This window comes from Mustela erminea, chromosome 3 (assembly GCF_009829155.1).
Source record: "Mustela erminea isolate mMusErm1 chromosome 3, mMusErm1.Pri, whole genome shotgun sequence".
NCBI lineage: Eukaryota > Metazoa > Chordata > Mammalia > Carnivora > Mustelidae > Mustela > Mustela erminea.
Window position 1 is genome coordinate 32074998 of NC_045616.1, and position 21693 is coordinate 32096690.

Sequence of the window (21693 nt, forward strand, 5' to 3'; positions counted from 1 at the left end):
TCATCTTACATGCCCCAGAAATTGATCTGAAGACAGGAAGAACAAACTCCACAACTAAAGGTAGAAAGTAGGCCACATCAAAGAAGGTAAGAAGTATAGTGACATGATTTTGAAGAGAAATGGATCATGGCTCCTGTGGTGGGAAGGGAGCTGCAAAGACAGACTGGGAGGAATGCATGAGGTAAACAAATCTCCAGAGCAAATGGCCTGGAAAGCAAGAGGGACTGAATTTCATGAGTTCTTGCAACCAGCAGGGCTTGGCTTAGATAGAGCTGAGAGAGCACTGGGACTGCTCTTGGGGAGAAGGCAGGGCAAACAGCACACAGACATACGGTGTGGGAACACTGTTCTGAAAAGCAGCTGAGGCACACAGTGGAGAGGTTATTTGCTCATCTTAGATCATGTCCCAGAGAGACAGTGTTCATGGAGAGCCCCATCTGGCAATAAAAGAACTGGTCAGTGCCATTTCCCTCACCTGCCCTTCAACATAAGCACAGGGCCACCTGTGTGAATCAGTACAGTGCTGGTATCTACTATATATCCTTATATCAAAAGCCACTAATAAACATGCAAAGAATAAAGAGAAAGAAATAAAAAAATATTACTAAAGAAAACCAACAAATCATGAAAGAGGAAAAGACAAGAAAGGACCTGAGAAAATCCTCAGAAACAACCACGAAACAATAAAACGGCAATGCATACATATATATCAATAATTACTTTTGAGTGTGAATGGACTAACTGCCCCAATCAAAAGACACAGATTGACAGAATGGATTAAAAACAAAAAATAAAAAAACAAGGCCCGTTTATATGCTGCCTATAAGAGACTCATTTTTGACCAAAAGTCACCTGTAGTTTCAAAGTGAGGGGATGGAGAAGCATCTGTCATGCAAATGGATGTCAAAAGAAAGCCAAATTAGTAACACTTATATAGAATAAAACAGACTGTAAAACAAAGACTGTAATAAGAGACAAAGGAGGACACTATGTAATAATAAAGGGGACAATCCAACAAGAATATATAACAATGGTAAATATTTATGCACCCAACATGGGAGAACTCAAATACATTAATCAGTTAATAATAAACATAAAGGAATTAATCTGTAACAATACAATAATAGTAGGGGACTTTAACACTCCACTTATAGGAATGTACAGAAAATCAATAAGGAAACATTGGCTTTGAAAGACACACTGGACCAGATGGATTTAACAGCTATATTCAGAACATTCTACCCTATAACAGCAGAGTACACATCCTTTTCTAAGTTCACATAGAACATTCTCCAGAATAGATCACATATTAGGCCACAAAACAAACCTCAACAAATTCAAGAACATCAGAGTCATTCCATGCATCTTTTCTTACTCCAATGCTATGAAACTAGAAATCAACCAATAAACAAACTAGAAAGACCACAAATATATGGAAGTTAAACAACATGCTACTAAACAATGAATGAGTGAACCAGGAAATCAAAAAAGAAATTAAACGATGTATGGGAATAAATGAAAAGGTAAACATCATGGTCCAAAAACCTTTGGGATGCAGCAAAAGCGGTTCTGAAGGGGAAGTTTATAACAGGACTACCTCAAGTATCAAGAAAAATCTCAAATTAATAACCTAATTTTATGCCTAAAGGAGCTAGAAGAAGAACAATAAAACCTAAAACTAGCAGAAGGAAGAAAACAATAAAGATTAGAGCAGAAATAAATTATATAGAAACTAAAAAAAATAAAACAAAAAAACAATAGAAAAATCAGTGAAACCAGGAGCTGGTTCTTTAAAAAAAAAAAAAAAGAGTAAAATTATTAAAATTATTAAACCTCACACCAGACCTATCAAGAAAAAAGAGAAAGCACTCAAATAAACAAAACCATAAATGAGAGAGGAGAAATAACAACCAGCACCACAGAAATTCAAACAATTGTGGGAGAATATTATGAAAACCTATTATGTCAACAAATTAGACAACCTAAAAGAAATGGGTAAGTTCCTTGAAACGTATAAACTACAAAACTGAAACAAGAAGAACTAGAAAATTTTAATAGACTGATAATACACCAATAATGAAGCAGCAGAAAGAAAAATTATGAAAACAATACCATTTACAGTTGCACCAAAAATAATAAGATACTTGGGAATAAACCTAACCATAGAGATAAAGGACCTATACTCTGAAAACTATAAAACACTGATGAAAAACCTGAAGAAAACACAAAGACATAGAAATACATCACATGCCCCGGGTTAGAAATAAAAATATTGTTAAGATGTCCATACTATGCAAAGCAATCTACACATTTAATACAATTCCTATCAAAATGCCAATAACCTTTTTCACAGAACTAGAACAAACAATTTTAAAATTTGTATCGAACCACAAAAGACCCCATATAGCCAAAGTAATCTTGAAAAAGAAAAGTGAAGCTGGAGGCATCACAATTCTGGACTTCAAGTTATATTTCAAAGCTGCAATAATTAAAACGGTATGGTACTGGCACAAAACCAGACACACAGATCAATAAAACAGAACAGGAAGCTCAGAAATAAACTCACAAGTATATGGTCAATTAATTTTTGATAAAGCAAAAAAGAAAATCCAATGGGAAAAAGACATTCCCCAACAAATGGTGTTGGGAAAACTGGAAAGCTACATGCAAACAAATGAAGCTACACCATTTTCTTACACCATACACAAAAATAAATTCAAAATAGATAAAAGATCTAAATGTGAGGCCTGAAATCATAAAAATTCTAGAGGACAACACAGTCAGTAACCTCTCTGACATTGGCTATACATAGCAAGTTTTCTCTAGATATGTTTTTTTTTTTAAGATTTTATTTATCTATTTGACAGAGAGAAATCACAAGTAGACAGAGAGGCAGGCAGAGAGAGAGAGAGAGAGAGAGGGAACAGGCTCCCTGCTGAGCAGAGAACCCAATGCGGGACTCGATCCCAGGACCCTGAGATCATGACCTGAGCCGAAGGCAGCGGCTTAACCCACTGAGCCACCCAGGCGCCCCACCAGATATGTTTCTTGAGGCAAAGGAAACAAAAGCAAAAATAAACTACCCGGATTACATCAAAATAAAAAGCTTCTTTACAGTAAGGGAAACAATCTACAGAACTAAAAGGCAACCTTTGAAATGGGAGAAAATATTTACAAATGAAATCTCTGATAAAGGGTTAATATCTAAAATATATAAAGAACTTATAAAACTCAACAGCTAAAAACCAAATAATCAAGTGAAAATGTGTACAGAAGACATGAACAGACATTTCTCCATAGACATACAGATGGCCAACAGATACTTGAAAAGATGTTCATCATCACTAACCATCAGGGAAGTGCAAATCAAAACTACAACGAGATATCACCTTACACCTGTCAGAATGACCAAAATCAACAACACAAGAAACAAGAAGTGTCTGTGAGGATGGGGAGGAAAAGTAACCCTTGTGCACTGTTGATGGGAATGCAAACTGGTGCAGCCACTGCGAGAGACAGTATGGAGCTTCCTCAGAAAGTTAAAAATAGAACTACTCTACAATCCAGCAATCATTTTACTAGGTATTTACCCAAAGAATACAAAAAACACTAATTCAAAGGGATAAAGGCACCCCTATGTTTACAGCAGCATTACTTACAATAGCCAAGTTATGGAAGCTGCCCAAGTGTTCATTAATTAATTAATGGATAAAGAAGACGTGCTATATATATATATACTTATGTGTGCAGGTGCATGTGCGTGCACACACACACAGTGGACTATTATTTGGCCATAAAAAAGAATGAAATCTTGCCATTTGCAACGACATGGGTGGAGCTACAGAGTATAATACTAAGCAAAGTCAGTCAGTCAGAGAAAGACAAATACCATGTGATTTCAGTCATATGTGGAATTTAGGAAACAAAACAAATGAGCCAGGGGTAAAAAGAGAGTGAGAGAAAAACCAAGAACATATTCTTAATTATAGAGAACAAACTGAAGGTTTGTAGAGGAGAGGAGGGGGGACAGGTTAAGTAGGTGATGAGGATTAAGGACTTACATGGCGTGATGAGCATCAGATGATGTACAGAATTGTTGAATTACTATGTTGTAATAACTCTGCATGTTAACTAACTGGAATTAAAATAAAAACTTAAAAGCTTCTGCATAGCAAAGGAAACAGTCAAAAAAACAAAGAGGCAACCCACGGAATGGGAGAAGATATTGCAAATGACAGTACAGACAAAAGGTTGATATCCAGAATCTATAATGAACTCCTCAAACTCAACACACATGAAACAGGCAAACATATCAAAAAATGGGAAGAAGATATGAACAGACACTAATTCAATCAAGATATACAAATGGCTATCAGACACATGAAAAAACGTTCATCACCATTAGCCCTCAGGGAGATTCAAATTAAAACCACATTGAGATATCACCTTACACCAGTTAGAATGGCCAAAATTACCAAAACAGGAAACAACATGTGTTGGAGAGGATGTGGAGAAAGGGGAACCCTCTTACACTGTTGGTGTGAATGCAAGTTGGTGTAGCCTCTTTGGAGAACAGTGTGGAGATTCCTCAAGAAATTAAAAATAGAACTTCCCTATGACCCTGCAATTGCACTCCTGGGTATTTACCCCAAAGATACAGATGTCGTGAAAAGAAGGGCCATCTGTACCCCAATGTTTATAGCAGCAATGGCCACGGTCGCCAAACTATGGAAAGAACCAAGATGTCCTTCAATGGACGAATGGATAAGGAAGATGTGGTCCATATACACTATGGAGTATTATGCCTCCATCAGAAAGGATGAATACCCAACTTTTGTAGCAACATGGATGGGACTGCAAGAGATTATGCTGAGTGAAATAAATCAAGCAGAGAGAGTCAATTATCATATGGTTTCACTTATTTGTGGAGCATAACAAATATCATGGAGGACAAGGGGTGTTAGAGAGGAGAAGGGAGTTGGGGTAAATTGGAAGGGGAGGTGAATCATGAGAGACTATGGACTCTGAAAAACAATCTGAGGGGTTTGAAGTGGCGGGGGTGTGGGAGGTTGGGGTACCAGGTGGTGGGTATTATAGAGGGCACGGATTGCATGGAGCACTGGGTGTGGTGAAAAAATAATGAATACTGTTTTTCTGAAAATAAATAAATTGAAAAAATTTTTTAAAAAATTTAAAAAATGTATTTATCTGTGCTCTAAGTTCTTAATGTGGGTAATATCACATTAATTAGTCCTGAATTAATTTAATTGTTTGGGGTAGTAATATTTGGGGTAGTAATATTATAAGTTCTCTAATAATATTAGATCTTATTATCTAATTATCTTATTATCTAATTATCTTATTATCTAATAATTATTTTATTATCTAATATAATATTAGATCTTATTATTATTAGATTTAATAATAATATTGTAATAATAAGATCTAACATATATCAAGCCATTACTATGGCCTAGACGCTGTTCAAAATACTTCCAAGTATTAATTCATTTAACCTTCATAACTCCCTGAGGCAGACACCATTATCATCCTAGTTTTATGGATGGGATACCAAGGCATGGAATGGATTAAGAAAAGCATCCATGGTCTTCCAGCTAGTAAGCAGCACAATCGGGATTCAAATCCAGAGTCTGGCTGCAGAGCTTTGGTTTTATTCTTTATACTATACTATCTGCTATGTGTTATTTTGCTTCCCTTATTAATTGTAAATCTTTCTGCTTTTCCCTAGGAGCCTAGTAAGAGTAATGGATCCGAATGGATATAATTTGATTCTTGAAGACTATATTACCTTGTGACAGTCATGTAGTTACCATGATATAATATCAAAGTGACTCTGATCCACCTGGTTCCTCCAAGTCTAAGAAGAATAGTCACCACTCTTCTGGAAAATTCCTAAGACATTCCAATGTTTTACATGGTTATGCCTGTTGGGAATAGCCCATGTTGGATGTGTAGGCATCTAGCAGTTATTACAGGTGGCCCTTGGTCCCAGGAGAAAAACACACAGTTTGCCTCCAGCAGCTCCATGTTCTAAGCAGTTAATGGTTTTTGATGGAGACCATGAGTGTAAGGTCACAATACTCATTGGGTTATCCTGTTCCTATTCATTTTGAAAAAACCAAACCTATGAATGACTTGAAGCTAGAGAACAAAGTATAAACTTTTATCTCTTTAAACTGGTCACTTAAACATGCAAAAACAACACATAGTAAGTATTCATTAATTACAAAATTCAGAAGAATCTCCCTTTACCTCAATGGCCATAGGAAGATGGCTGCCAGATGGCTTGAAGAACTAGCAAAAATCCATGTGTAGCAGGGTGACAGCTGTGAACCAGAGGGTTTTGGTTCTTTGGACTGCTGCATGTAACAAGCTTCATCTCTAAGCTACCAAAAGCAGACAGAGGGATTTCTGTCAGGAAACATGGTTGCTCCCATTTGCAGCATGTAAGGTTGTTTGACATTTTGTGAATAAATACTAGAGACAACGGACCAGGTCTTCCTCTGCCTTGCTTGGGAAATGATTGACTCCTTTGTTGTCACGTATTACACCTGCATTTATTGGCAAGTTGAGATGTGTGTGCAGGGGGAATAGGGAGGTGAGGTGATGGGGAAAGAAAGTACTCTAGGAAAGGATGGAAGGATAGATCACCAACAGATTTTGTCTCATCTCTTTCTAAACCGTCTTTTAAAATTTCCAAATTTGCCTCTAATTCATAAATATTTCACTTCTAAACCACCACGATGCTTCCCTTTTAGTTTCTTTCTACCTTAAAGGGTAACCCTTGAATTTATTCCTTGGTCTTTCCTGTCTCCATTGATTTCTCATTGTTTTCTCTGAGGTTTTAGAAGGGACATAACATGGTGACGGAGGCAGACTTTTAATAGCATGGAGTCAACATTGACATTTCTAGGCTTGGGGATGGAGGAACACTCATGATACTCAGTTATCAAAGCCAGGTGTAGACCTCAAGAAGAGTTCCAGGCTGCAAAATCTGAAACCTTGAGGGTGTGACTCTGAGCATGGTCTTCTAACAAATGAAGTTTTGGAATTATCTTCCACACCTGTGGGGGGAAAAAAAAATCCATATCTCTGTCCAGTCTAAAGGGAGGCCTTGAGAGGAAGTCCAAACCACCTCATAAAAGTCCAGATGTGCACACACATCAATGAACCCAACCTCATTGTAATCCATAGAGGTGAAATGTCTACACTGTCTCCAAGGTTGAAAATTGCTGTTAATCTTGAACTCTGAGGGAAAGGAGAAAGAGGAAACCATTGGGAACATAAAATAACACGCTGAACTTTGAAATTAAAACAGGAAAATTCACTGCCTAACTTGCCCTCTGAAAGCAGCTTTCAGAGTTCCTTGAAGAAAACAAAGGAATCTGTTTGTGAAAGGTTCACTAAATCACGTATGTTTGCACAGTGTTTTCTGTAACTTGGAAGTCTGACTTTGCAGAAGCTCCCTCAAGAAAGAGGGTCTGGATTAAACAAGTTTCAAATACCAATTTTTGCTTTTCCCAATCTTCATGTTCATGTTCCTTGTGTTCTTTCATTCCAAAATCTACAGTAATGTCTACTACTAATATCTCATACATATTCCCATACCTAAGAAATGCTACATTAACTCATATCACATCTGTCAGTTCAAGGGGCTTCTCAAACCTTTTTCATTTGCATAGTGTAGTGAAAAGAACACTGGGAGTCTAAGAGCTAGGATTCATTTTAGCCCTATGACTGATTATGAACAAGTCCAGTAATTCTTCTGTTCTACAGCTTCTAATTTTTTTTCTTCAAAAAGGGGGCGGCAGACTTCACCAGAAAATATAAAGTCCCTTTTAAATGATGCAATCTCAGGGATCAAGCTTGTTTATACTTAAATTCTATAACATTTACCAGAATATAAACTATGATTGGTAGGTCTTAGTCTGTTTTGTTCACTACTATGTCTCCAGAACCTAGAAGAGTGCCTGTTCTTCAATAACCATGTATTAAATGTTGGGTGGATGACCAAATAAATAGTAGGCATTTGAAATAAAGAGCTGTGAACCAGGCAAAATTATTATGTTGAAACAGGGGAGCAAGGAAATTGAGCTTCCCTCATCTCAAAAGGAAGAACCCAACAGGAGCTGAGAATTTAAGACAATGTACAGTCCAGAGGAAGGCGCCCTTCTCCTAGGCTCTGAAAAATATGTGCAAGTACTATGGAGCTAAAACGAAGAAATGAGTAAGAGGTCTAAGGTAGACCAAAAAAAACAAAAACAAATAAAAAGCCTCAATTTCAGAGGCCAGATGAACACCAGATTCAAGCACTGGCATGCATGTAAAGTGATATGCATAAATATGGAAAACCACAGAAAGAAGAGAGAGATTAACCCAATTTACACAAGTATGACAGAAAAAGACCTGAGGGTCAAAGTGACTATATACATATAACCAAGAAAGCAGTATGTGCAGTTACTATGAGAACAATCTTTTTGTAATTGCTGACACTGGTCAGATTCTTTTTACAGTGATGGATCTTGATTTTCACATTTCAAATCAAGGAGGAGGCTATAAAGGAGTAGGGGAATATTAGGCAAAATACATTACTTAACAGAAAGAAGATGAGCTAAAGAATTCAGTATTACTTTACATGGAGGAAACTAAAGGATGATGCTTTTAGTATTACCTTCAAATACAGAAAATAAGAAAAACTTCCTGATCAGGAAAATAACTTAAACATGCAGCTAGGGAGGAGGGTGACATCTCTTGCACTGTGCATATCTATACAACAGAAAGCATTCATCAATAAAAAGAAAGAAGTACTGACACAACTACGTGGATCAACCTTGAAAACATTATTCAAAGTGAAAGAAGCCAGTCACAACAGGTCACATACTTTATGATAGCATGTATATAAAATATACAGAATAAAGAAATTAATGAAAATATAAAGCAGGTTGGTAGTTGCCTAGATCTGGGGCTGGGGATAGGAGGAATGGACAGTGATTGCTAATGGGTATGTGATTTTTTTCTGGAGTGATAAAAAATACTCTAAAATTATATTGTGTTGATAGGAACACAATTCTGTGAATATACTCAAAACCACTGACATCTACAATTTAAATAGGTAAAGTCTGTAGAATGTAAGTTACATCTCAATAAAACTGTTACATTGTTTTTAAAGTAGCCATTCATCTGGATTGAAAGGGTCTAAGTGTAGGCAATGGGGGAAAGAATGTACCATTCAACTCTCACTGATCCTAGAATACTATTATTCTATGACTTATACCCACAAAGATAATCACAGTTAGATGTGATCCAGACTAAACAGACTGGATGTTTAAAAAGGTCACACAGACCTCTTCATAGAAATCAGAAGGGCAGATGCTTTACTCTGAGTGCATCCACATAGATGCTACCGGAAACCAGTTAAGACTCAACTGTTACTGTCCAGAAATGAAAAGTTCTATATGTAGAGTCCAAGCCACATGTTCTTTCCTAAATGACTGTCTTTTACTCCAGTCTTCTTATCCTACCTTCCACTCTTGCAATCCCTTACATGGAGAGAAGACAATGTGAACTTTTAAAATGTAAACCAGAACATGTTACTCTTCCTCTGATACTTAACATGTAGTCCAAATATTTACCTTCTTCTCCAGCAAGCCTCACAAGAGCTGACCCCTGCTTCCCTCCCCACTCTTACTTTTGCCCATGGGCTCCAGCTATATTGGCCCTTTTCTGGTTTCCTGGGATACAAAATCTTTTTTTTTTTTTTACCTTAGAGCCACTGCGTTCATCAGCTGTGCCCTCTGCCAAGAATGCTTTTCCCCTAATTCTCTGTGGCTGGATGCTTTCTTCTTTTCACTCAAGCCTCAGCATCCCATTAGTATGTCAATCCCATAAAAGCATACTGCTTTATTCTTGGTGCTTTCTCATAAAATAGACATTCAATGAATGAATGATTTCTTCATTTTGAGGAACTCCGATATTTATCTCCTACAACAACCCTGTAGGATCCTTGTTTTATAAATGGGGAAGTAGATAAATGATCTGTACGAGGATACATAACATGCAGAGGTGGATTTTGCTCTGTGTCAGAATAACTGAGTGGGAGAATAATTTAGTGATTCTCCCTGTATGTTCCCATCTCCCCTCTGCTAAGAAGGCTGTCGGGCTTTGCATCCCCTTGTCTCGGGGATTACTGCTGGGCTGTGTGAGGTCAGTGGCTCTTCCTGTATTTGTAAATCTTTCCTGTATTTCTTCCAGTTGAAGAGCTGATGTTAGTGTTTGCAGGAGTAAGGGAGGAGGGGAACGCCTTTGAAAGGAATCAGTCTGGAAAGAAAAATTTCAGAAGACTGAAGATGAGACTGGAGCCATGGAGAAGCATGTCTAGTTTATTGCAATGATCCAGTAGAAAGCAAAACTTCAAAGGGACACGTTCCAGGTACAACTCAAAAGGCCGAGGCTCTCCAGTTTCAGCACAGTCTCACCTCCCTGGGCAAGTTAGAGGGGTCAGCAAGCTGGATGTTAAGAGATTAGTAGATTTAGATCATGATGATGTCAGTGTGACCATTCTGTATGGAGGGAAGAAAGCCATATCCCCTACTACCACACTGTATTATTTCCCCTTTGGGGCAGCAAAAATCAAGCAAAAAAGAAATTCATCTGTTTCCCTGAAAAAATATCAGGACTTTGGGTAAATATTTGACCAAGCCAATATGTGCTCTAGGAATCTATTCATACCCACCCAGGGCAAACCAAGCACCTGGTCCAGGCCTGAAGGAGAGAAGGCTGAAGGTGTCAGGCACACTGCAGGGAAATCAGAGCCGGCACCTGTTACAGAGTGCACTGAGGGAGGACAGGCAAGTATTTTTAAATAGGAAGGTTATTTGATCTTCTTAGCTGTTGGCCCAGAGGTGCCAAGCTAAAGATAAATCATTGACACTTTCCAAAGTACACCTGAAGGCAGCTGGCGAGTCAGTCGATGACCTATCAAGGGTTCAGCCACCTGGGAGTGTTATTCTTTTAGTGAGCATCACTGGGTAACTGACAGGGCTCCACTTTAGTGCTCTGTCTTCCCTTGGCAGCCGAGAGCTTGCTCTGGCCTAGGGTGTCAGGTCCCTCCTTTCAGTCACCACAGCAGAGGCCATGTTGTCCTCATCCAGAAACACAGAAGTGGTCTACTCACATCAGCACTCTGGTGGAGGCAACTAATCTCCTTCACCAAGCAGAGGGAAAACAGGACTCTGCCAATATTTAACTGGTTAAACAGCTTCAGTGAAATCTCAGCTAGGGTAACACGAGAGCATTAGGTGTTTAAGCCAGATTTATGAGGCGGCACATTCCTGAGCAGTCAGGGTTACCACCGTCATCCAGGTATATCATTGGACTTAAAACTGCAGATTGTCCCAATCACTCAACCCCTGAAACTGAAAGTTCTATGGAAGAGTATTTTCCTGTCTTCAGAAATCCTGATAAATCCCCAAATTTCTCACCAACATGAAAAAACAAAGAGGTAAACATACACTCTTGCTCTGTCTTTGCTGGGTTAGTTGTCTCCACCCTCTCACTCAGTCCTTCACTAGAACTGCCCACGTGCCGTCTGTCCCAGCACGCCGAGCTCCAGGTGTGTTGCCTCAAGCAGGACACCCCTCTGGTTACTTCCTGTACTAAGGTGGGTGTCCAGCGTGCCCAATATTAGCCTGTGGTACACGTAGGACACGAGACTCCTGCCCACCCAACAAGCCTGACTTCTCAGGCTCCTGAAAAGAGCCCCTGCAGAAAGGCAGATACAGGCCCAGTGTCTGCCCTTCCTCCTGAGAGACAGCCCCAGTGGAATGTTTTGTAGACATGCCAAATGGAACCTAGTTAAAAATGAAGCCCCCTGTACCATCTTTCTCTTTGGGGCACTCACATTTCCATTTCCCAATCTAAAAACTATCAAGTCACCTGACTTCCTTCACCCTCATTGCCAGTATTTATTCTACCACAACTACAAGGTTCCCATTTGTGGACTTCTTTCACGCTATCTCTCTTTGCCCATACTCCCTGATTCCAGAACATGGCTTCTATCTCAGTCTCCTGGGAGTTGTTCTGTAGTCTATAGGCTATATCCATCTCCCTCCTCCAAAGGCCACGACCAGGTGATTCCTGACCATCTACTTTCCACTGTTTATTGGAAAAACAGTATTTTATCATGCAACAAGTATTTTTTCTGGTTCCTACTATGTGTTGATACTACTGTAGGTATGGAATACAAATTACCAAAAAAAACCCATTCATAGTCAATACTATTTTGGAGCTTACATTAATGAGTGGAAGCAGCAAAAATAAATATACAGTAAGTCAAATAGTGGCAAATGATGAGGGGGAGAAAGAAAACCTTTAGTAAGAGAAATAAAGAATGCTTGGAAGTGCTAGTGCATGTTGGGAGGTGAAAGAAAGCCCCCCTAGGAAGATGATATTTCAGCAGAGACCTGAAGGAAATGAATGAGTACATGTGTGAGTCACGGGAACATCTGGGAAAGGATCAGTGTGTGTAGGGAGAAGGGCACACACCGAAGCACTGAGGCAGTGGTAGACATGGTGTGCTGCAGGACTGGTAAGGAGGCCAGTGTACTTGGAGCCTCTGAAAGCGTAGTAGGCAATGAGGACAGAGAGGGAGAAGAGAGGGCAAGGCCATCTGGCATAGGGACTTGCAGGCTGTTGTAGGACATTAGTTTTTATTCTAAGTGAGATGCAGAACCTCTGGGGGATCTTGAGCAGAGGTCTCATCAGAATTTTAAAAGAATTACACTGTTTTATTGACAACAAGGGGGAAATAGTGAAATGAGGGAGCCCAGTGGGGAAGCCATTACAGTAATAATGGTTGAGAGAGGACAGCGGAACCAAGGCTTAGTGGGGGATAGAGGAGCGGGTGTTGATAAGTAGTTAGATTCTGGAAATATCTTAAAGGCATAGCAACAGGATTTACTGATCAGTTAAATGTGGGATGAAAGATAAATCAGGCTCCAAGATCTTTCACCTAAGCAACTGCAAGACTGGAATACTCATTTATTGAGATGTAGACCAGGGAAAGACAAAGTTGATGTTCGGGGGAGTGGTAAAAATCAGGAGTTTGCTTTTGGATGTGTGAACTTTGAGATGCTTTTTTTTTTTTTAGATTTTTTTTTTATTTATTTATCAGAGAGAGAGAGGGGGAGAGAGTGAGCACAGGCAGACAGAATGGCAGGCAGAGGCAGAGGGAGAAGCAGGCTCCCTGCCGAGCAAGGAGCCCGATGTGGGACTCGATCCCAGGATGCTGGGATCATGACCTGAGCCGAAGGCAGCTGCTCAACCAACTGAGCCACCCAGGCGTCCCTGAGATGCTTTTTAGATGCCTATGTGGCAATGTCAGACAGGTACTTAGGGGGCGTGCCTGGGTGGCTCAGTGGGTTAAGGCCTTTGTCTTTGGCTCAGGTCATGATCCCAGGGTCCTTGGATCAAGCCCTGCATGGAGCCATGTGTCGAGCCCTGCATGGAGCCCTGCGTGGGCTCTACTCAGCAGGGAGCCTGCTTCCTTTCCTCTCTCTCTGCTTGCCTCTCCGTCTACTTGCAATCTCTGTCAAATAAGTAAATAAAAAACTTAAAACACACACACACACAAACAGGTACTTAGAATCTGTGTGTGTGGAGGTCCAAGAGGTTGGGTATAGATATGTAATTTTCAGAGCTATTAGCATATTGATTGCACAGATGGGACCAGATGAGATCAATGAGGAATGAGTACATGTGACATCCTCTAGGGTACGCAATGGCCCGGAGGATTTTTCAGTGTCTACAGAGAACAAAAGCCCTTAACTCCTGAAGCTGGTTGTGTATGGAGGGAAGAAAGCCATTGTTCCCCAGGCTGACTGTGACCCAGCCTGCCCCTGCTGTTCCAACACGGTCATTCCTCTTATCCACCCTCCACACCAATCATTATTTTCATCCTCTCCTCAGTGAGCCCCAGGCACACCTGCACATTTTTTTATTTTAAGCTCCAACTGCTACTTATCTTAAAAGATCCAATTCAAAATCTACCTTTTTTACTTATTCACTCCCCAAATATTTTTTAAAAATCTACAGTGTTGGGTGCCAAAAATATAGCAATGACAAAGAAATCACTTTCCAGAAAGACTTTCATAACCCCCTGCCTAATTGGCCTTTCCTTGGTCTTCTAGAGCAAACAAACCCAGACATTTTAATAGGCACTGACTATGGGACAAGCTCCAAGGTAGGCACTGGGACAAAAATCAGAAATAAGAAATGATCACAGGCTATTGGAAGAGAAGACAAGTAAACACGAAATCACAAAAAAGCATGTCCCTTGCTATGGTAGGAGAATGCACAGTGTGGTAGGCAGAAGAGTGTCCCCAGCCCTTCACCAAAGATGTGTGCATTTTATTGCCCAGAGCCCCTATGTTACTTTGCATGGCAGAAGGGGAATTAAGATTGCAAGTAACATTAAGGTTCCTCATCAGCTGACCTTAAAATGGGGATATTATCTTGCGCCCAAAGTGATTGCTGGGGTACTTAAAAGCAGAAGAGGGAGGCAGAAGAGAAGAGTCAGAGAAAGATACATGACTATGGAAATAATGTTGTGGGTTTTGAAGATGGACGAAGGGAACCACACACCACAGAATGGAGGTGACCTCCAGAAACTGGAAAACACAAGGGATGGGTTCTCCTCTAAAGCCTCCAGAAAGGAATGCAACCCTATGGGCATCTTGATTTTAGCCTCATGGGTCCTGGGTCAAACTCCTGAACTGCAGACCTCTAATACAATAAAGTGCCTTGTTTTCCACCACTAAGTCTGTGGTCATTTGTTATAGTAGTAATAGAAAATGAACAGACCATTCTATGGTAACTTAACTCTTTCAAAGGTGTGTGGTATCGCCCCAGTATAAACTGCCAATTTCCAAAGATCGGGGACAATGAAAATACTTTTTAAAATTCCCTCTATTAATGCTCATATTAGGCAGAGCTTTTTTGGTTACAAGTAACAGAAAACTTGGCATAGTTTTTCTTAAGCCAGAAAACTGGTTCCACAAAGGGAAAGCTGAGGCGGCAATCTAGCAACAGGCACAACAGAAAGGAGGTGCTGATTCTGATGTCCAGTGACCATCTCTCCTTTGTGCTCTCCTCTCTGCTCGCTCTACTCTCAATGGGCTGCTCTTGCAGGCTGGCAAAGATGTTCCATGGCAGCTCCGGGCTTACGTTCCAGAGGCTCAGTGACCCCAGAAGAAAGGGCACCTTTTTTTCCCAATTCTAGAGGGTGACACTCTTCGGATTTACATGTGTTGTCTGTATGACCCTGATCAAATCAGAGTAACCAAGAGGTGTCCAGAGTCTCAGTGCCAAACCTGCATCATGTGTCCATCCCCAGTATCAGGAGCTGGGTCAGAACCAAGCCCAATGTGTGGAGAGGATGAGGGAGGGGCCACAGTGACCATCTTATCCCTGTAATGCCAGAGCAGGGAAAAGTTGGAGAAGCAGGAGATCGGGGAACTAAAAGGACTATGAAGTCAGATTTAGGTTCAGATGTCATCTCTGTCCTTTACTAAATGGGTACCTATCAGCAAATCTTATAACCTTTCAGAGCCTTGGTTTCTGCAAAGGCACGCAGTAGTATCTGCCTCATTGAGCAGTTTTAAAACCAGATCATCTGCATTTTCCTGATGCCGAGTAATGTTGAAAACAGAACCACCTTACAACTCAACAATTGCATTACTGAGTATTTACCCTAAAGATACAAAAGTAGTGATCCGAAGGGGCATGTGCACCCAAATGTTTATAGCAGCAAGGTCCACAAGAGCCAAACTATGTAAAGAACCTAGATGTCTGTCAAGAGATGAATGGATAAAGATGTGATACACACACACACACACACACACACACACACACACACAGGAATACTATGCAGCTATAAAAAATACACAAAATCTTGCCACTTGCAACGATGTGGATCAAACTAGAGGGTGTTATGCTAAGTGAAATAAGTCAATCAGAGAAAGACAATTATATGATCTCTCTGATATGAGGAATTTGAGAGGCAGAGTGGGGGGGTCATGGAGGGAAGGGAGGGAAAAATGACACAAGATGGGACAGGGAAGGAAGACAAACTGTAAGAGACTCTTAATCTCAGGAAACAAACTGAGGACTTCTGGGGGCGTGGGGAGGGATAAGGTAGCTGGGTAATGGACACTGGGGAGGGTATGTGCTATGGTGAGTGCTGTGGATTGTGTAAGACTGATGATTCACAGAACTGTACCCCTGAAATAAATAATGTACATTAATTAAAAAAAAAAACAGATCATCTGTATAAGACTGCCTAACACCATGCCTGGCATGGACAAGGTGCTCAGGAAATGTAGGTACCCTTCCCTCTTCACATCTAATGAAGGTGACTGTCCAGCAGCCAGACAGCCTCCTACAGAATACCTCTACCCTGGCTCATATTTGACTAATCTCCAGAGAGCCTTACTTGTCTACCTTATTCCCACTTCAGTCTAGCTCTTCAGGGGAGATCTTGGACATTTCAGAATCCTTCATGCTTCTGTAGTTAAGGGGAATGTTCTACAGTTACCCATTTAGAAGCAATGACTCCCACCACTCCTTCAAGGTATATCTCTTACAGAATATCCCTGCTAGGGTCTAATCTGCAATGGAAGGAAAATGCAAGAACTAATGTGTACATGGAGCTTCTTTCACTTCTGCCACTGAAAACATCCCAGTGCCCTGCAGAGGGGGGTGCTGCTTACTCTGAGGAGAAGCAAACAAAACTCAAGAGTGGCTATGCAATTTGCTAAATGTTCAGCAAATTAACAGCAAAGCTGGGAGTGGATATTCAGAACTAAATGGAACCAAACTGGGGTGGTTCTCAAACTCATCAAACTAAGAAAAAAATATCTGTCTGGCACTGTACCCAGAGCCAATCCTTTCATTATCTCACAATCTTACCTCAAGCTATCACTACCCACGTCAAGTGCTAAAACAGGATTGGCAAAGCCCTACACAGAATTCCAACCAGTGCTCATTCATTTCTATGAAAACTCAATAAAGAAAGACCAGGAAGAAGAGGGTGTCTTCAAGTCCTTAAGACCAAACACTAGTTTTTTACTTCCTCTAGTCTTTCAGGTCTGGTCTTATTTTATATACTGGCTTAAATGCACTCAACTCCAGACCTCAACCATTCCTGGTAGCTAAGTACTGTAATACCTTCTGAGCCTTGATAGAGAGTGTTTTCCTCATCACCCACATGCAGCCAGAAGATAAAAAGACTTCTAAAAATTCCATTCCACTAGAATCCAAGTGGAAAATCACATTGCAGTCCTGTTTCCAAGCCAATAAAGATGAACAATCCAATGGTGGGGAGGGTAAGAGAAAAGAGGGGAGACTTTGAGAGACAATGAATAGAGGGAAAAAGAAAAGAAAACCTTTAAGCTATCTTCAAATGTCAGGGGACAAAATGAAATTAAGTTGCCTAGATGCACAGAATGAAAGCATTATTTAATCATACCCCAAAATCTTTAAGCATAAATAAAAGACTCTGTATTAGCCTACCCAAACTAGGCACAAATCCCATCCACAGATCTACTTAAAAACAAACAAACAAACAAACAAACAAACAAAATCTCTGTGGACATCATTAAATCACCCTAAGCTTGCTTCCAAAGGAAAATGTCAAGTAATTAAATGATATTGATAGAAAGACGTGGGTCACAAAGAAAGGCTGTAGAGTGGGATCTATAGAGCTTTAAGGGGAGACTAAGAAAATGGCTAGTTTTGCTCTTACAGAGAGGAGCACTCAGTTTGCTTACTGTGCCAGCCTTCATTTTCTTCATTTTCCTCCTGAGGCAGCAGGAGGATCTGTGATGTCTTATTTTGCATACTTAGCTCCACAGAAGGAAAGCAATATGGCGTACCATTGAGGGGGGTGGTGGTGATGACAGTAGTCTATACATTTATTTATTTATTTATTTTTAAATTTGAGAGAGAGGCAGAATCTTAAGCAGGCTCCATGCATAGTACATGAGCCCAACATGGGGCTTGATCTCACAACCCTGAGATCATGACTTGAGCCAAAATCAATCAGATGTTTAACTGACTAAGCCACATAGGCACCCTACGCTACACATTTAAAGCAAAAATTGAATCAAAGCATTGCCATGTTAAACTTCCCACAAAAAGTGAGTTAAATTCATGGTCAGACTGGTTGATAGTTTGGCAGGGAGGGTCACAGCCTCACTTACTTCTTTCTGAGCCAAGGCAGATTTTAATGGAAGCTCTTAACACTACTGGCCTGACCCTGCTTCCTTTGGGAACATTCTTTTCTCTGAGCTGTGAAAATGGCACACTCCCATAACAGTTTTCCCTATACCTCTTCGGACATGTCCTCTTAAATTCTTAAAGGGCAGACTCTTCCCTTCTTCATGTTCCTCCAGGGTTTTATCCAGGCCTCTCATCTTTACTGTGCTCACTCCCTTTGTGTGTTCTGGTCTACTGCCATGACCTCAGTTTCCATCCTTGTGCTCGGGAATGTCTTCCCTTCTGAGTTTCAGAGCTTTGTAACAGCTGCTTTGTTGGACTTCTCCACTCTGATTCCTCAATGCAGCATGTCCTTCAAAATCTTTAACTTCTCTTCCAAAACTGCCATGTTCTTGGCACTCCTGCCTCAGTGAATAAATCAACTGTACTAATAAAAGACTACGTAACATCTTTAACACCTTCTTGCCCATTCTCACCCCCACTTAATACTTAGGTCTTACCTATTCTATCTCCTGTAAACTCTTACAAGAGTATTTATTGAATCAATCCACCTTACATATCCATTCTGCCATAATCTTTGTTCGAACTATGACATGAGGACACAGTGTAGAACAGAAGCCAGGGTTTACATTTCAGCTCCACCTCAAGCCACCGTGGGCAAGTCATTAATCTGTTTATGTTTCTTACCTGTGAACAGAGATGATAATGCAACAGACTTCACAGAACAGTTGTAAAAATTAATGGCAATAATACATGTGAAGGCCTTAGAGGAGTGCCCAGCACATTGTTAGCTCAAGAAAGTGTTAGCTGCGGTTACGAAGATTATTACTGTCTTATTATTACCCATCTTGATAACTAAATCTCTCAAGTAACTTCATCTCCTTACATCCACTAGTATTCTCTCCAATCTTTTCTGCACGGTACAGCAAGAGTTATGGTTCCTAAAGGCAAATCTATTAGGACACCACCTTGCTTATTCAATTTCTCTCCGGATGAAGTCCAAATCCCTTAACATAACTTAAGAGGCTCTTCAGTACCCAGCTCTTCCCTGCATCTCTCTTCCAACTAGTCCTTTCTGACATCTCCGGTCTTTTCCACATGACTGAAATGCTCTTCCTCCTGCTTTCCTGTAAATTCTCCAGTGGGTGCCCCATGTCTCCGTTGCAGAAATCTCACTGGAAACAAAATTCTTCTCCCAGCCCAGAAAACCTCCCCACAAAGGTAGTAGAGACAGAAAACAGTTTTATTATTGAAAAAGCATTAAACCAGAATGTGATGAATATCACAGACAATCCCTGAAGGGACTGCAAAGAGAGAAAGGAATCTCACCCTTTTGGCAGCCAAGCAGATATAACCCACTAATACATGTTTTCAAGATAAATAATAACTAGTCCACAAGTAAGAGGACAGCACCGTTTGTCACACATAGTTCATCCTAACTTTACTTCGTAATTTGGGTGACCATCCACGTTAACCTATTGGCTTTAACCAGAAGAAAAACAAATTTCTTATATCTTTATGACAGGAGGCAGTTTTGCAACTTGGAGCAAAGTGCCTATCAAAATTAGGCTCCTATCATCCCATAGAAACTGGAAGATGGGGGTGATATCTCCCATCTTGACGTCAAGGAGATGGATTCCAAGTCCTTGAGAAAGACATTCCTGGTCATAAAGCTGACAAAACACCTATGAAGTTTTCAAAAGAATTTTGTTTGTTTATGTTTTGGGTTGGGTTTTTTTTTTTTGCTTTGTTTTTTAAAATAAAAAGTAAAAATTAAGAATGGAATTGATATCTAACCCCACAGAGAGTGACTACCTTTCATGTGGGCAGAATGGGTTGAGAGTAGGGAAATTAGTTCATGCTACCATTTTCTGTCCCCCTCTTTATAGGATAAGCGGATGGTATAAACAGCCTTATGAAGCTGAAATATTATCAGTGTTGTTACAAGTTCAGGCTGTCAAGTTGTGTGGCTTTAAAACCAGTGTTCTATTTCCTAGAACATTAATTAAGAGAAATATTCAATTCAATTCAATGGTAACCTCAACCCAGACCATATATTTCATTGCAGGACTTGTAAGAAAGGCTTGAAAATCAGAGATTTATGTGAGAGAAAGAAGCAACACTACCAGTTTCAGGGGGCCCGTTTCCAAGGGCCCTCTCTGTGGACAACATCTGTGCCTGATTTTTACCCATTCTATATCCTAGACAGAAATATGCCTCACTGCTCTAAAGATAAATCCCCATCATTCCATTCTATGCCCTAAATAAATACACACACACACACACACATACTTAAATATATATGTGTGTGTGTATACACATACACACACACACACACACACACACACACATATATATATATATATATATATGTATATATGTATATGTATATATATAAATGTTAACTCTGTTCCAGCCAAGAAAGCTCCTTCCTTGGAAGATGTAAGGGTGGCATAAACAACTCCTTTGAAGCAGACTTTAGTCGTCTGATGGAACATGTTTAAAGATAAACACAAGGGGGATTTGTCTCTGAAACAACAGTGGTAACCTCCAGTTCCTATTTGGAAGCATCCGAGGAGAGGCAATGATTTGGTATGTATCAGAATCACCTATACAGACGATTGTTTCTAATTCAGTAGGAGCCTGAGAATTTGTATTTCTTTTTTTTTTTTTTTTAAAGATTATTTATTTATTTATTTGACAGACACAGATCACAAGTAGGCAGAGAGGCAGGCAGAGAGAGAAGAGGAAGCAGGCTTCCTGCTGAGCAGAGAACCCGATGCAGGGCTCTCTCCCAGGACCCTGGGATCATGACCTGAGCCAAAGACAGAGGCTTTAACCCACTGAGCCACCCAGGTGCCCCGAGAATTTGTATTTCTAACTATTTTCCAAGTGATGCTGATGCTGCTTCTCTAAGGGCCCAAACTTTGAAAAATACTGTAGGATGTTAATAGCTGTTAGTCTTGAATGCCATTAGAATTCTCTGGAGTGCTTTTTTAAACAATACTGATGTTGGAGTGCTACACCAGACCAATAGAGTCAGAATCCCTGGCCATCTGTATCTTATAATGTGCCACAGAGGGTGCCTGGGTGGCTCAGTCATAAAGCAGCTACCTTGGGCTCAGGTCACGATCCCAGGGTCTTAGGATTGAGTCCCACTTTGGGATCCCTGCTCAGCAAGGAGCATGCTCCTCCCACTCCTTCACTCTTGTGCTCTCTCTTGCTATCTATGTGTCTTTCTCTCAAATAAAGTCTTTTAAAAAAATTTTAAAAGTGTCACAGAGAAACCAGGGTTGAGAACAACTATTTTAGATAAACCCCTGGAGAAAGAAATGAGAGCAATGAGAAGAAAGTAGAAAGGGTGGTGTGTGAACATCAGTGAACACCCTCCCTAAACAT